The following is a 16,167-nucleotide window of genomic DNA, read 5'->3' as shown; positions in this document are numbered from 1 at the left end:
TTCTGGTTTTCCATTCCTGAGGTTTCTTGACTGAATCCTTCTTTCCCCAAATACCTGTGCTGAGGGGGCAAACACTGAGTGATTTCACAGAGCAGAGACCTACATACACCAAAGAGAAGAAATTTGATTGCTCACTATACTGAGATTATTTTTATAGCTAAATTTCTCTTTTACCTATATCCTTTAAAAACAATAGGTAGTCCAATCTGCTGGAAAATGGATGGATGTGGATACATTCAAATGAGTAGTACTGAAATAGCCGATTAATGTCTTGAGGAGAGGTCTGAATGTCAGTGTGCTCTTAGGGATACACTAAAGAAAGATGCTCTTAATGGACAGAAGTTTTGCCCACCACATTCTCTGTGGGTCTCCAGTTTATTGAGTAACTTTCTAATATCCAGAACTATATTCCTCCCACCTCATATCAAAGTATGGAGTGTGTTATCTTCTCTACCTGTATTACCTCCTCGATCAGTATATTTTTTCCCTAGATTTTACCTAAAGCAAACAGAAGTGTAAACTGAAGTAACTGGCATTTCAAAAAATTAGAGACATCACACTGAGCTGTAATTCCACTATGAGCAATGGGAGCCATTTAAATGTAGAAACATAGCAATTTTGTCCCTTGCCGAGAGTACTTAGGTTTCCAAATGGAATCTTAAAGACTCCCTTTTTAGTATTTATCACAATTTTTAAAAATTTATTTATTTTTAACCAGAGGATATTTGCTTTACAATATTGTGTTGGTTTCTGTCATTTATCAACATGAATCAACATATTCCACAGGAATATATATATCCTCTCTGCCTTGAACCTCCCTCCCCCTCTAGCTTGTCACAGAGCACTGGATTTGAGCTCCCCAAGTCATATAGCAAATTTCCACTGGCTATCTAATTTTATACTTTTACCCTGGTATGACCTTTCATTTCTAGGGTTGTACTGGCAGATCATTTAAAGCCATCTAGCTAAGCTGTATAGTATTATAATTATACTGTCACATAAGAAGATTTTATATGAAATTAATGAAATACCATTCACCTTAGACAAGAACTATGAAAACTTAGAAGCATTCTCCTGGGGTGCACTTTTTCCTCTATTAAATCTGTCTTAAGGAGGGGGAAAAAACAACAAAACCTTCAAATCATAATGCAAGTATTTACAATTCAAGAAACTAATTTTGCAAAGTGTTTTTCTATGTTTTGTTTGTTTCCCTTAATTTGAGGATATTAAATTTCCTCTAGTCTATCAAGAATGTAGAAATGTTTAATGAAAATAATTAGAAAAAATTTTAAGAGAAAAACAAAGAAACATAAAAATGTGATATCCTGGTAATATTCATTACCACTCATTGGTCTCCATGTAATTACAAAGTAGAAAAGCAATTAATCCTCTTGGGGTCTCAAATTTCAATATGTTCTCTCCAGATATAAAATATAATTATTTTTTAATTTTTTGTGTTGCATGCATGAAATTTAAATAACTATATCTGGTTAGGAGATGTAGAGAAACAAAATGCATACCAAATGCATTTTGTCAAGCAAGCAGTTAAATTTCAGTAATGAGTTTATTCATTTTAATTTGTTGAGATGAGTCCTCTTTTTATCAGTTTTAAGAAAACAGGAAGAATGCAAATGTCAAGCAATCAGTTAAATTTCAGTAATGATTTTATTCATTTTAATTTGTTGAGATGAGTCCTCTTTTTATCAGTTTTAAGAAAACAGGAAGAATGCAAAAAAAGCATTTGCCCTTTTTAACTTGTCCAACTCTTTTTGTTTGGTATTAAAATTTGTCTCCCACATTCTCCTGTATTTGTCAACACTGTTTCCAATTATTCATTTCGCTTCAATACATGTTGCATATATTTTATATGCTAAATGTCTGGGACACTATTCTACTTAGTGATGGGATTCATGTATCTATACATATATACATTTATCATTTATCACCCTCTTTCTTCATGACAAATATATGCTAAGCACTTGAAAATGCAAAATTGAGCCAAGTCATAATTCACTGCCCTCAGAAGCCTGGAGTACAGTACAGTATTTCTCAACATAAATTTATTTTTCAGTATAGGAACTGCTTTTAAATATTAAATAATTTTGAGTACCACCCCAGATATCAGAACAGTTATGCTTTTAAAACAGAAAATATAATTAAAATAAAGCTATTATGCTATGAGATCACTTTAAACACGGTGACATTTACTTAATTTATGTCTCTTTAAGCAAGTTGAGATTTATTTATTCATTGTGTCTATATATATTTTTTTTTCTTTTTTTTTTTTTTATTATTATTTTTTTTCCAGTGGGTTTTGTCATACATTGATATGAATCAGCCATGGATTTACATGTATTCCCAATCCCGATCCCCCCTCCCACCTCCCTCTCCACCCGATTCCTCTGGGTCTTCCCAGTGCACCAGGCCGGAGCACTTGTCTCATGCATCCCACCTGGGCTGGTGATCTGTTTCACCATAGATAGTATACATGCTGTTCTTTTGAAATATCCCACCCTCACATTCTCCCACAAAGTTCAAAAGTCTGTTCTGTATTTCTGTGTCTCTTTTTCTGTTTTGCATATAGGGTTATCGTTATCACCTTTCTAAACTCCATATATATGTGTTAGTATGCTGTAATGTTCTTTATCTTTCTGGCTTACTTCACTCTGTAAACTGGAAATAGAACTGCCATATGACCCAGCAATCCCACTTCTGGGCATACACACTGAGGAAACCAGATCTGAAAGAGACATGTGCACCCCAATGTTCATTGCAGCACTGTTTATAATAGCCAGGACATGGAAGCAACCTAGATGCCCATCAGCAGATGAATGGATAAGGAAGCTGTGGTACATATACACCATGGAATATTACTCAGCCGTTAAAAAGAATTCATTTGAACCAGTCCTAATGAGATGGATGAAGCTGGAGCCCATTATACAGAGTGAAGTAAGCCAGAAAGATAAAGAACATTACAGCATACTAACACATATATGTGTCTATATATTTTTAAAAGAGAATAATTACATATGTGAGAAGTAATATTCATTTTTGGATTAAGGGTCTAGAATTCTAGTTAGACTGTTTTGAATTTGATTCCTAGCTGGTCCAGCTACTTGCCAAGTAGCCTTGGACAAGTGCTTTGGCTTCTTAAACTCTCTTCAGTATAGGAAAATGGGCCAAATAGTCTACTTCTTAGTGTTATTGTCAGAATCAAACAAAATGACACATGTAGGTAACTGGGAGAGTCACTGGTACAAGTTGGTTTTGACAACTGATATCTTTTAAAATGTTTATTATTATATCTACAGCAATGCCTGAGAAGGATTTCAGAGTCTCATGAATAAGGAATGGGCACCAGCTGAGTCTCAGGGGAGAAGCGTGTGTCTGAAAGAAAGATGGCCACCTCTAAAAAGCCTACAATGGATAAAGATTTTACCAACAAATCACAACCCTCATTGTAAGGATGAACTAACTGTAATCCACACGAGATCATGGACTTTGTGTCTTCACTATTGGCTAAAGCAGTTCTTAGCACATTGTAGATACTCGACGAATACTTACTGCATTCATTAACTATTGCCAAAATTTGAAGACAAGGTGAAGGAAGGAAGAGCCATTTAAAAGCTGATATCTATGGGTGAAGAATCTCACAAAACGATTTTATTTAAACCTGGAGAAATATATAAAGGAACTCGATTTTTTCCCATAATGCAGACCAAAATTCAAACTACCTCCACAGAGTGCTTATTTCTCAGCTTTACTCCAAAGTTTTGACTGTGATGCATGTCCCCAAACATAATATTTTAATACCTGTGCCTTTCTTTTTTTCTGATTTTCACTAATCAGATCACCAGTTTAGTTCAAAAAACGCCATAGGCTTCAGTGTAATAGGGCAATCTTAGAAAACACAACTTTAACAATTGAACAGTTAACACATACACAAAAGAAAAAACAAAAAAAGAAGAAGAAGCCTGCACATCAGAGAAGGGCAGATCTGAAAGGTATTGTCAATCTTATACTTTAAAATATGGATGAATTCATTTTATGAAAAATATATGAATACTGTGAAGTACAGGTAAAATGAGATTCATTTTCAATAACAACACACTGTGACCCCAATGTTCCCATTTCCACTTCACTTTCCTGGAATTCACAGCAAATGGCACTTAAAACATGCATTTAACTCCTCCCTGGAGAGTATTAAACTTTTAAAGCATTAAAAAGTGCCTGCCAATGGAAAGGAACTCATCTACAACTTGAAGATTAGTAGTTGTCTTCCCATTGAATCCTAAGAAGCAAATTTTCACATCTCTTCACTCATACTGCATTCAGCATACGTGTGAATTAATCCAACACAGTGATCTCACATTTAAATTTCTGGTTGGTATGAGATTTTGTCCTTCTATAATCAGTAATGAGGTGAGTACAGTAAGGAAGTCTCTTATTCAACCCAATGGTACAAAGGTCATTAAAAAGTCACCCAAAGGAGCTATGATTAGCAAGAATCTAAAGGAAAAAAATGAGTATTTCTATAGTACTAGCTTCCCAAAATATTGTCAGTGAAAATGGAGATGTTCTTTATATCCCTTTTAGGGATTCTCAAGGTCATCAGAGTGATAGTAAATTTAACAAATGCTAGCATATACCATCCAGATATGTCTGGAATACATATAAAATAAACAAAACTTGTAAGCAAAGAGTTCTGGTCTACAGTAACTTAATAGAAAGTGACTTAGTCTGTGACAAGAATTTTGTAAGGTAGAGGTATCCTAACTCAACTGGTCCCTTACTGCCTTGTTGACAGGGATATACACTAAACAAATCAGAATCTCTCTGGGAAGAGTCTGGATTAGTATATTTTATTGTTATTATTATTAGTTTGGCTGTGCCACACAGCATGTGGGGATCTTAATTCCCCAACCAGGGATTGAACCTATGCCCCTTGCAGTAGAAGCATGGAATCTTAACCTCTGGAACATGAGGGATGCCTCTGATTCAGTATATTTTAAAAGTTCCTAGGAGGTTATAATATCTAAATATCTTTACAAATTATCAGAAGTGATATTACCAAAAGGAATTATTTATTGAGGTTCTCAATGAATTAGGTATTATCTTGAGAAATGTATATATAATATTTATTCTTAAGCAAGTCTGAGTTAAATATAATTTTCTTTATTTTATGAACAAGGAAAACAAGACTCCGAGGGATTAAGTAACTTACCCAAGATCATGAAAATAGTAAAAGTCTATACTAAAATTCAAATCTAAGAGTGCTTGATTCCAAGTAGGTTTTGGAATTTATGCAAGTTTGTAATTCTGTGAAAATGTCTGTCATTCTTTTGTCTACTTATAGATGGCTAATTTTTTGTTGTAAAATGTGTTGAATAATTGTACTGTCAATTTTGTTAAGTTGGGAACTATGTTTTCCAGAATACTTTTTCTGTGTGGTGCTGGTTAGAATTAGCCAAAAGAAGAATATGCATGAGATTTGGAGAGCAGGGAATTAATAGAAACAAAATAGCATAAAATTACTCTCTAATGTCTTCATCAGTAGTTGCAAGTATATGCCCAGCAGATCTAGCTTTCTTTTCTTTCCTCTACACTGCACCCTGCTCTTCTTCTTCAACTGCAGACTTCACTGACCAAGAGATGGGCCAGGTGACCCATGGAGGCAAGAGATTTCAGAGACTTCAACTTCTCATTCCCATCCCATTTCTGTTGTTGGGTGAGCCTGGCTTTTCAAATCAAATGGCTAGTGACCAACCTTGTAAAAAATTTCAGTTGTTCCATATCCTTGTCAACTTGGAATGTCAGTCATTTAAACTTTAACTATATTAATTGCATCATAAAGTTATCAAATTGTTGTTTTGATTTGCATGTCTATGATAGTTACTATAGTTAAGCAATTTTCCCAATATCTATTGGCTTCTTGGATATCCTTATCTATGAAATAGCAAATCTTTTGCTCATCATTCTGTTGGATTCTGGCTTTATAACATTTACTTGTAGAAGAACTTATTATTTGAATGCAAGCTCTTTATTGGTTACATGTGCTATAATTATCTTTTCTTCCCTATATAAAGTTGAGTCAACTATGTTAGTCTTTTTCAATTTGGTAAGCTTTTGCTTTTCCATCTGAAATCATGACTGTATTACCTTCCTGAACATTTTTTATTTGTTTGTTTGTTTGTTTGTTTTACTTTTTATATTTAAATCTTCAGTCCTCTAGAATTGACTTTGGTGTATGATGTAAAGTAGAGATTAATTTTTTTCTTATCTACCACCCTATTTTTCACATAGAGACTTGGAGTGGGTAAGTAATTTACCTAAATACTACAAAAAAATAAACATTTAATGAATTTCTATATGTCATTATAGCAAACTAAGTAATTTACATCAATATTCTACTGAACACAAATTAAAAAGCTTATGAAAACCTCTGCTTAAAGGTGCTGATTGCTAAAATTTCAATCAGACTTATTAAGAAAACAACAAAGAAGACCAAAATAAATAATTAATGGAAGAAGAGGAAATTGTAACTGATACCATAGAAATATGAAAAATCATGAGACTATTATAAACAATTTTTATACATGCCAACAAATTAAACAACCTAGAAGATATAAATTCCTAAGAACATATAATCTTCTAAGACTGAATCAGGAAAAAAGTAGGTAATCTAAAACATATTATCAGTAATGAAATTTAATCAGTAATCACAAAAGTCTAGGAACAGACAATTTCACAGGTGAATTCTACCAAATATTCAAAATTTATCTTTTCAAACTATTCCAAAATATTGAAGAAAAAGGAACATTACCAGACTCCTTCTGAGAGTCTAGCATTATCCTGTTACCTAAAACCAGGCAAAGACACTACAAAAAATAGATAAATAAATAAAATCACAAGCCAATATCCCTAATGAACTTAACTGTAAAAATCCTTGACTAAATATTAGCAGAATTCAGCAATACATTAAAAGGATCATACCCCATGATCAAGTGGGTTCATTTCCAGGGATACAAATATGGTGCGATATTCACAAATCAACATGATACATGTTAGCAAAAAAAAAAAAAAGGATTAAAATCATACTGTCATCTCAACAGATGCAGAAAATTCATTTGACAAAATTAAAATCCATTAATTTTAAAAACTGAAAAATTGGGTAGAGTGAATATACCTCAACATAATAGAGACCATGTATGACAAAACCACAGCTAACATCATACTCAATTGTTAAAAGTTGAGAGCTTTTCCTCTAAGATATTGTTCCCTTGAAGGATAAAAGAAAAGGATGCCCACTCTTGCCAATTTTATTCAGTTATAGTATTGGAAATCCTAGCCATAGCAATCTGATAAGAAAAATAAAAGGAATTCAGATTGAAAAGTATTAAGTCAAACTGTCACTATTTTCAGATGGCATGGTACTGTATATATAGAACATTCTGAAGATGCCACCAAAAATATTAAAATACATGAATTATGTAAATTTACAAGATATAAGATTAATGTGAAAAAATATGTTGCATTCCTATACACTAATAATGAACTATTAAAAATTTAATAAAACAATCCCATTTACAATTGCATCAAAAAGAATTAAAATACCTAGGAATAAATTTAACTTAGAAGGTGAAAGATGTATATTTTGAAAACTACAAGACACTAATGAAATAAAGATAACTCAAATAAGTGGAAATTATTCTAATGGTTTTGAAGAATTAATATTGTTAAAATGTCCAAACTATCAAAAAGCAATCTATAGTTTCATTACAATCCTTATAAAAATATCCATAGCCTTTTCTAGAAAGCAACTATTTTGAAATTTATATGGAAGCACACACCAAAAAAAAAAAAAAAAAGAAAGAAAGAAAGGAAGAAAGAAAAGAAAACACAAATAGTCAAGGTAACCTTGAGAAAGAAGAACAACACTACTTGTCATTCTCCCTGACTTCAAACTATACAACAAAACAAGTAATCAAAATGGTATGGACACAGAAACAGACACATAGATAATTGGAACAGAACAGAGGACCTAGAAGTAAGTCCATACTTATTGGTCAATTAATCTATGACAAAGGAGTCAAGAATATGGAGTCGGGAAAGACCGTTTCTTACATAAATGATGTTGGAAAAGTTTGACAGCTGTATGCAAAAGAGCAAAACTAGATCACATTCTTATATTTACTATACACAAAAAGAAACTCAAATTGAGTTATAGACTTCAACATAAAACCTGAAATCATAAAATTCCTAGCAGAAACATAGCCAACAAGCACTTTAACATCAGTTTTTAGCAATATTTTTTTCAACATGATGACTCAGGCAAGGGCAACAAAAACAAAAATTCAAACATGGAATTATATCAAACTATAAAGCTTTTGCACAGCAAAGGAAACCATCAAGAAAATGAAAACAACCTACAAAATGGGAGAAAATACTTGCAAATGGTTTGTTAGATAAGTGGTTAATATCCAAAATACATAAAGATTCATAAGACTCAGTATCACACAAAAAATTCATGGAAAAAGTGGACAGAGGATCTAAATAGACAGTTTTCCAAAGAAGCCATACAGATGGCAACAGGCATATGTAAAGATACCCATTATCACTAATCATTAGGGAAATGCAAGTCAAAACCACAATGAGATATCATCTCACATTTGTCTGAATGGCTATTTAAAACAAAAGAGATAGAGAAAGGAAGAGAAATAACCAGTGTTGGTGAAGACTTGGAGAAAAGGGGACCCTTGTGCATTGTTGGTGGCAATGTGAATTGGTGCAGCCAGGATGGAAAACAGTAGGGAAGTTCCTGAGACTATTAGAAATAAAACTACTATACAGTTCAGTTTCCAAAGGAAAATTTAATTGAAACAGATATATGTACCTTAATGCCCACTGAGGCATTATTTACAATAGCCAAGATATGGAAGAAACCTAAGTATCTATCAAAAGATGAATAGATAAGGAAGATGTGATTAAATATATACACACATGCATAAATGAAATATTAGCATAAAAAGAATGAAATCATGCCATTTTTGATATGTAGAAGGACCTTGAGGGTATTATGCTAAATGAAATAAGTCAGGCTGAAAAAGACAAGTACTGCATGATTTCACTTAAATGTTAAATCTAAAAAAAAAGTCAACAAAAATAACAAAGTAGAAACAGAACTGAAGATACAGAGAAAAGCCAGTGGTTGCCAGAGGGGAGGTGGGTAGTGTGAGAAACAGAAGGAGTACTTGGAGGTACAAGCTTCCAGTTATAATATTAAGTAGCAGAGTTGCAATGTACAGTATATAGTCAATAATAGAGTAGCAATTTTGTGTGATGACATGGTAACTAGACATAGTCATTTTGGTTATTATGACACATAATTATTATGGTTATTATTTTGCAATGCACAAAAATAATGAATCACTATATTGTATATCTGAAACTAATATAATACTATAAGCTAACTGTACTTCAATAAAAAAAAGTAAATTAGATTTTGAAATTCAAAGCCAATGCTCTTCTCAGTCTTCAAATATAAAATGTGGATTACTCATACCTACCTTACAGGTTTGTAGGGAGGATTAAGTGTGGAAATTCATTGAAATACTTCCATAATTCTCAGCTCTTTAGTCTAAAGATAGGTTATATTGTGATTATAATGTGAATTACTGGAGCCCATTATACAGAGTGAAGTAAGCCAGAAAGATAAAGAACATTACAGCATACTAACACATATATATGGAATTGAGAAAGATGGTAATGATAACCCTATATGCAAAACAGAAAAAGAGACACAGATGTACAGAACAGACTTTTGGACTCTGTGGGAGAAGGCGAGGGTGGGATGTTTCAAGAGAACAGCATCGAAACATGTATATTATCTAGGGTGAAACAGATCACCAGCCCAGGTTGTATGCATGAGACAAGTGCTCGGGCCTGGTGCACTGAGAAGACCCAGAGGAATCGGGTGGAGAGGGAGGTGGGAGGGGGGATCGGGATGGGGAATATATGTAAATCCATGGCTGATTCATGTCAATGTATGACAAAAACCACTACAATATTGTAAAGTAATAGGCCTCCAACTAATAAAAATAAATGAAAAAAAAAGTGTACCCACGTAAGAATTATTGGTTGCCGAAATAATTAATTAGTAACCTTACCTCATGTTTACAGAAATCTACTTTTTGCAGTCTATAATTTGCTCCTTAAACAAAACCTACGGTTAGCAGCTGAGACTCAGTGCAAACAAAATTTTGCTGGATGTTGGAAGATCTGAATTTAAATCCCTATTGTGGTATCTGTTAGTTATTGAGCTTAGCAAAAATCATCTAGTCTCTGCCTTAGTTTTTTATATACAGACAGGAGAATATCAAATATCTTCATCACAGGCTTGTCAGGAGTTAGTTAGATACTACATGTGTACAGTGCCTACTTCTATGGGCACTCAAGAATGATTGGTGTATTACTAGACTCATTTCAAAAGATGAAGAAACTGAGATCTAGAGAGTTAGATGTGTCCTAGTTATTACACGAAAAGGAAAGGATAGCTCTGAAAATAAAATGCAGTTTATATGAGCATACATTCCAGCACTCATCCAAAGAACTACACATTTTTTGCATTTGTGAACAACAGACTTTAGTATCAAATATATGCAAACTTTATTCAACTTGTCCTGTATGATTCAGCAATCATTATGTGCCCCAAAGACCCAATTAGAATACCAACTACTCCTGTATAAAAATACAAACATAAAATTAAGATTTTATGCTGAAAGTGTCCAAGTGGTTTATCAAAACTTGCTCATTTTATCCTGAGGAAGTAGAGGTTGTAGTCCATTCAGGAAATATGTAGATGAGCTCAGGTATTGAGCTGTGTATTTTAGAGGATATAAGAAATATGGAAAGTCACTGAATCTTAACAACAACAAAAAAATTATCAGCTTGTTTGCTTTTCTTTTGTTTCTTCCTCATAAAAGTCATGCACAATATGAAAATAAATAGTTATGAAAGCATATCCATTAAGTAGGAATGGGGCTTAATCAACTTCAAAACCTCTGAATGTGTAGTATGGCTTAACAAAGATTACTTAAATTGAAATGATGGCTAAAAGCATTCTCAAACAAAGAAAATGTTCTCTGTTTAATACATTCTGAGCTGTGAAGTTACAACAATTTGTAGGGCTTCAAAATGAAGCTAAAAATAAGGCTTTATGATGGAGCAATTAAATTGTAACCAGAATAGTGATGATCAGACATTTATAATGTTCCATTTGCTAAGACAACCTGGTTATCTCAAGGCAGGTAAATTCAGCTCATATCCTTTCAGAATGAGAGGACAGAGTGAATGAACTGTCCTTCACGCCTGGTGGCTCAGGATCCTCACTTTCTTGACCTCCCCTCCAGGCCTGAGAGCCAGAGAACCCCCGTGATTTCATTATAGTAAATTAGATGTCACAAGCTGCTGTGATCTGTCAGCCAAGTTTAACAGTGACACTGCAAGTCTTCTTGCTACTCTCCAAGAAATCAATATTGCCTTCCTGTGCAGCGGGGCCCTGAGCTCTGAGCACTTTGTCACATTTCAAAGCAAATGACACGACATGTGGAAATGGGTAACAGAGAAAACAAAAAGTACTGAACAGAAGTACTAAAAGTGCTCAATTCAAGGAGGAAAATTAAGACCTTGTAAAGGAGTTTCTAATTATATTCTGTCTTGTGTGTTCTGCTTGCTCAGTCACATCCAACACGTTGTGACCCCATGGACTGTATCCCAACAGGCTCCTCTGTCCATGGAATTTTTCAGGCAAGAATACTCAAGTGGGTTGCCATTTCCTACTCCAGGGGATCTTCCTGACCCTGGGGTTGAGCCCTGTCACCTGGGGTTGAGCCCTGCCCTGCGGTGGCAGGCTGATTCTTTACCACTGCGCTGCCTGGTGTCTTTCAAATGGGCATTTAGAGTCTCTTGTGTTTTTAAAAATCAGAAGACAGCACCTTCAGAATTTCAAACTAGCAAATTTCTGATGAAGGACATTTATTTGAAATAGTAGAATCTGCTTGTGACAAGGTAAATAAATAAATTGAACGGACTTGTGGCTCAGGGAAGGATTTCAGAAGATAAGGAAACCATCCTCTATTGTCCTATAAATTATGATTACATGATAACTGTTGCTATTATAGTTACAGATTTTACTTATGTTGATTTCTAATTCACAGATGAGATTAGGTACAACAAGAGCAAAGCGTTAGGTACAAAGAGCAAAGTCTTCTTGAATTTTTTTCTTTTTTTGAGATGAGAGGATTTGATTCACCTCCATTCTTCACCTTTACCTTGAAAGAATTAACCTGTGTGGAGGTGAAAATAAACAGTGTAAATTATGTGTCAACCAACTATAGACCACAGATTAAATGTGGCTGACAGCCTGTTTTTGGAAATAAAGTTTTATTGGAACATAGGCATACTCATTAGTTGACATATTTCTTAGGGCTACTTTCCTGTTATAACTGCAAAGTCAAGTAGTTCAGATAAATTGTATGAGCTACAAAGCCTAAAATATACTATCTACCTCTTTACAGAAAAAGTTTGTTGCTTGTGGTCAAAGTGATGTTGACTTTCTCTCTCTCTCCATTTCTGCAAATGAAAATATCAAAATCCCAATCAAGTAGTGAGACTAAGTTCAATCTTAGGGCAGATTTTGGAAGAGCAGTAACTGCTGGAGATTAGAAGAGAACCCAGAAACAGAAGGAATGATGTTGGAAGCCGAAATAAAATATATTTTTATATCAATTATTTGCCAAGCACTATGTTAGGCTCTTTACACATTATAATAGTTTCCAATGGTTGCTGTAATGAATTATTACACACTTGGCAACTTAAAACACAAATTTATTATCTTATAGCTCTGGAGGTCACACATTTAAAATGTGTCTCACTGTATTAAAATCAAGGGATGATTTGAGAGAATAGTACTGAAACATATATGTTATCATATGTGAAACACATCGCCAGTCCAGGTTTGATGCATGAGACAGGGTGCTCAGGGTTGGTGCACTGGGGTGACCCAGAGGGATGGGATGGGGAGGGAGGTGGGAGGGGGTTCAGGATGGGACATATGTACACCCATGGCTGATTCATATGAATGTACAGCAAAAACCATTACAATTTTGTAAAGTAATTAGCCTCCAATTAAAATAAATAAATTAAAAAAAAAAATCAAGGTATTGGGTCTCCTGAGTTCTTTCTGGAGGTTCTATGAAGATTCTGTGTTTTTTTTTTTTTCCCCCTTGGCCAGATTGTAGAGGCTGCCTGAATTCCTTGGTTGGCTTTCATCTTCAAAGCCAACAAAGGCCTGTCAAGTCTTTTCCATGAGACCTGTTCCTTCCATGTTCAAGGGCCCTGTGACTACCCTGGGGATTCCCCAGTGGTTCAGCGGTGAAGAATCTGCCTGCAATGCAGGAGATGTGGGTTCTATCCCTGGGTCGGAAAGATCCCCTACAGGAGAAAATGGCAACCTACTCCAGTATTTCTTGCCAGGACAAGCACATAGACAGAGGATCCCCGAGGGCTACAGCTCATGGGTCACAAAGAGTCAGCCACGACTGAGCAACTGAATACACATGCATGTGATGACCCTGGGTTTACCCAGACAATTCAAGGTAATCTCTCCATTCTAAGGCTAGCAGATTAGTAATATTAATTCCATCTGCAACCTTAATTCCCTTTTGCTATGTCATCTAAGATATTAATAGTTCCCAAGAAATAGAACATGCACATCTTGGGAGGGCAATTTTTCTGCCTACCTCAGACACATTTTATTATTCAGTGTTCACATTAATCTTATGAGAAAGAATATAATCTTTTTATTTTACAGATCAGAAAACTAAGACTGAGAGAAGCTAATAACTTTCTGAAGGTCTGCGAAGTAGGAAAGATGAGATTGAAATTCAGTTCCTTCTAATTCCGAAGACTATGTTCTATCATACAATGAGTAACAGTACCGCTCAGAAGACATTCTTGCTCTCACAGAACACCTCTCAATTTCCCAGAAAGCACCTGGCACAGAGACTATCATGTTTACCTAGACGTGATTTCTCTTCGATTGTTCTGACACTGCATGAACATGCAGAGACATTTAGAAACAACCACGTATTGATTGAAACTGATTTCTTAAGCTCCAGTTTAGCCAGATAGACTGAACTTTAAAGAATTCTTTTAAGAAAGTTTGTTGCTGATTTCTTGATTGATTTCAGAAACCAATCACTTCCATTGTGAATCAGTACAACAAACTATACATGTGTATCACATGGGTCCAAAAACTGAAGACAGGAAAACATTAAGAAAAGGACTGGAGTTAGTGAGAAGATACTGGGCTAGGAACTCTTTGGCTAAGTGATTCACCCACAGAATAAACTGTTTCACTTACTACTAGATACACTGTATAGTTCAACCTGTGTGATTCTGCTGCGACATGCTCCAGACCTTAGCCTGACAATGCAGATATAAATTTTTCCAATTAGTTGCTCAAATAAAAATTTGTCAGTATTTGCAGAAATACCAATATCTCCCTCTTGAGATATCTTCATCTAAATTATTCCAAGAATTCAGTGTGCTGATTCAGATTGAATGGCATCAGTGGATTTACCAAATTGTCCCCTTATTTCATAGGGAAGGTGTGATGGCTCTACAACTACTGAAGACTGAGTCCTAGTCTGAGGGTCACAAGCTCATGACAGATGTAATGTCTTTGCTGACCTAGTTCTCTAAGCAGGTAGCTCTTTTTAGTAGTAACTTCATGTTAAGGCATCTTTACCAATTGTAGGTTGGATCTGCAACTACCTCCTGTCTCAGCCATTGCTGTGGACTCATGCCAACTAAACTCATAATGGTTTCCCAGAGGGGTCTATGGATGCCCTTTCTTATCAGAAGACTTCAGTGACTCCTTGGTCCAAGCAGGAAAGAGTTTCCTCATCATTTCTTGTGAGTAGTTCTCTATCTCAAATAGAACTGTGAGGTTCTTTGGCATGCCACAGTAGAGACACCTTCCCATGAGAGTTGTTCAGTTGAGTATAAGTTATTGCCTTATAATTAATGAAAGGATGACATGTAAATACATTTTCCATAAATGTATTCTCCAGTTCAATATGCTGCCACCATGTTGACCATGAAAGAGAGTGGTGTAATTATTAAGTAGTGCTTTTCACTCACTCAGTTGTGTCTGAATCTACAACCCCATGGACTGTAGCACGCAAGGCCTCCCTGTCCTTCAGTATCTCCCAGAGCTTGCTCAAACTCATGTTCATTGAGTCAGTGATGCCATCCAACCACCTCGTCCTCTATACCCCCATCACCTCTTTCTTACCTTCAGTCTTTCTTAGCATCAGGGTCTTTTCCAATGAGTCATTTCTTCACATCAGGTGGCCGAAGTATTGGAGCTTCAGTATCAGTCCTTTCAATGAATATTAAGGATTGATTTCCTTTAGGATTGACTGGTTTGATCTCCTTGAAGTCCAAGGGACTCTCAAGAGTCCTCTCCAACAACACAGTTCGAAAGCATCAATTCTTCAGCACTCACCCCTCTTTGTGGTTCAACTCTCACATCCATACATGACTACTGAAAAAACCATAGCTTGGACTATACAGGCATTTGTTGGTACAGTAATGTCTCTGCTTTTTAATACACTGTCTAGGTTTGTCATAGCTTTTCTTTCAAGGAGCAAGCATCTTTTAATATTATGGCTGCAGTCACTGTCCACAGTGATTTTGGAGTCCAAAAAAATAAATTCTGTCACTGTTTCCATTGTTTCCCCATCTCTTTGCCATGAAGTGATGTGCCCAGATGCCATGATCTTCATTTTGGAATGTTGAATTTTATGCCAAATTTCTCACTCTTCTCTTTCACGTTCATCAAGAGGCTCTTTAGCTCCCTTCACTTTCTGCCATTAGTGTGGTGTCATTTGCATATCTGAGGCTATTGATACCTTGATTCTAGCTTGTGCTTCATCCAGCCTGTATTTCACATGATGTACTCTGCACATGAATTAAATAAGCAGAGTGATAATATATAGCCTTGACAGACTCCTTTCCCAATTTGGAACAAGTCCATTGTCCCATTCCTAACCTGCCCACAGATTTCTCAGGAGGCAGGTGAGACAGTGTGGTACTCACATC

Source organism: Cervus canadensis, chromosome 8, assembly GCF_019320065.1.
Source record: "Cervus canadensis isolate Bull #8, Minnesota chromosome 8, ASM1932006v1, whole genome shotgun sequence".
Classification (NCBI taxonomy): Eukaryota; Metazoa; Chordata; class Mammalia; order Artiodactyla; family Cervidae; genus Cervus; species Cervus canadensis.
This window is presented reverse-complemented; position numbering follows the sequence as displayed.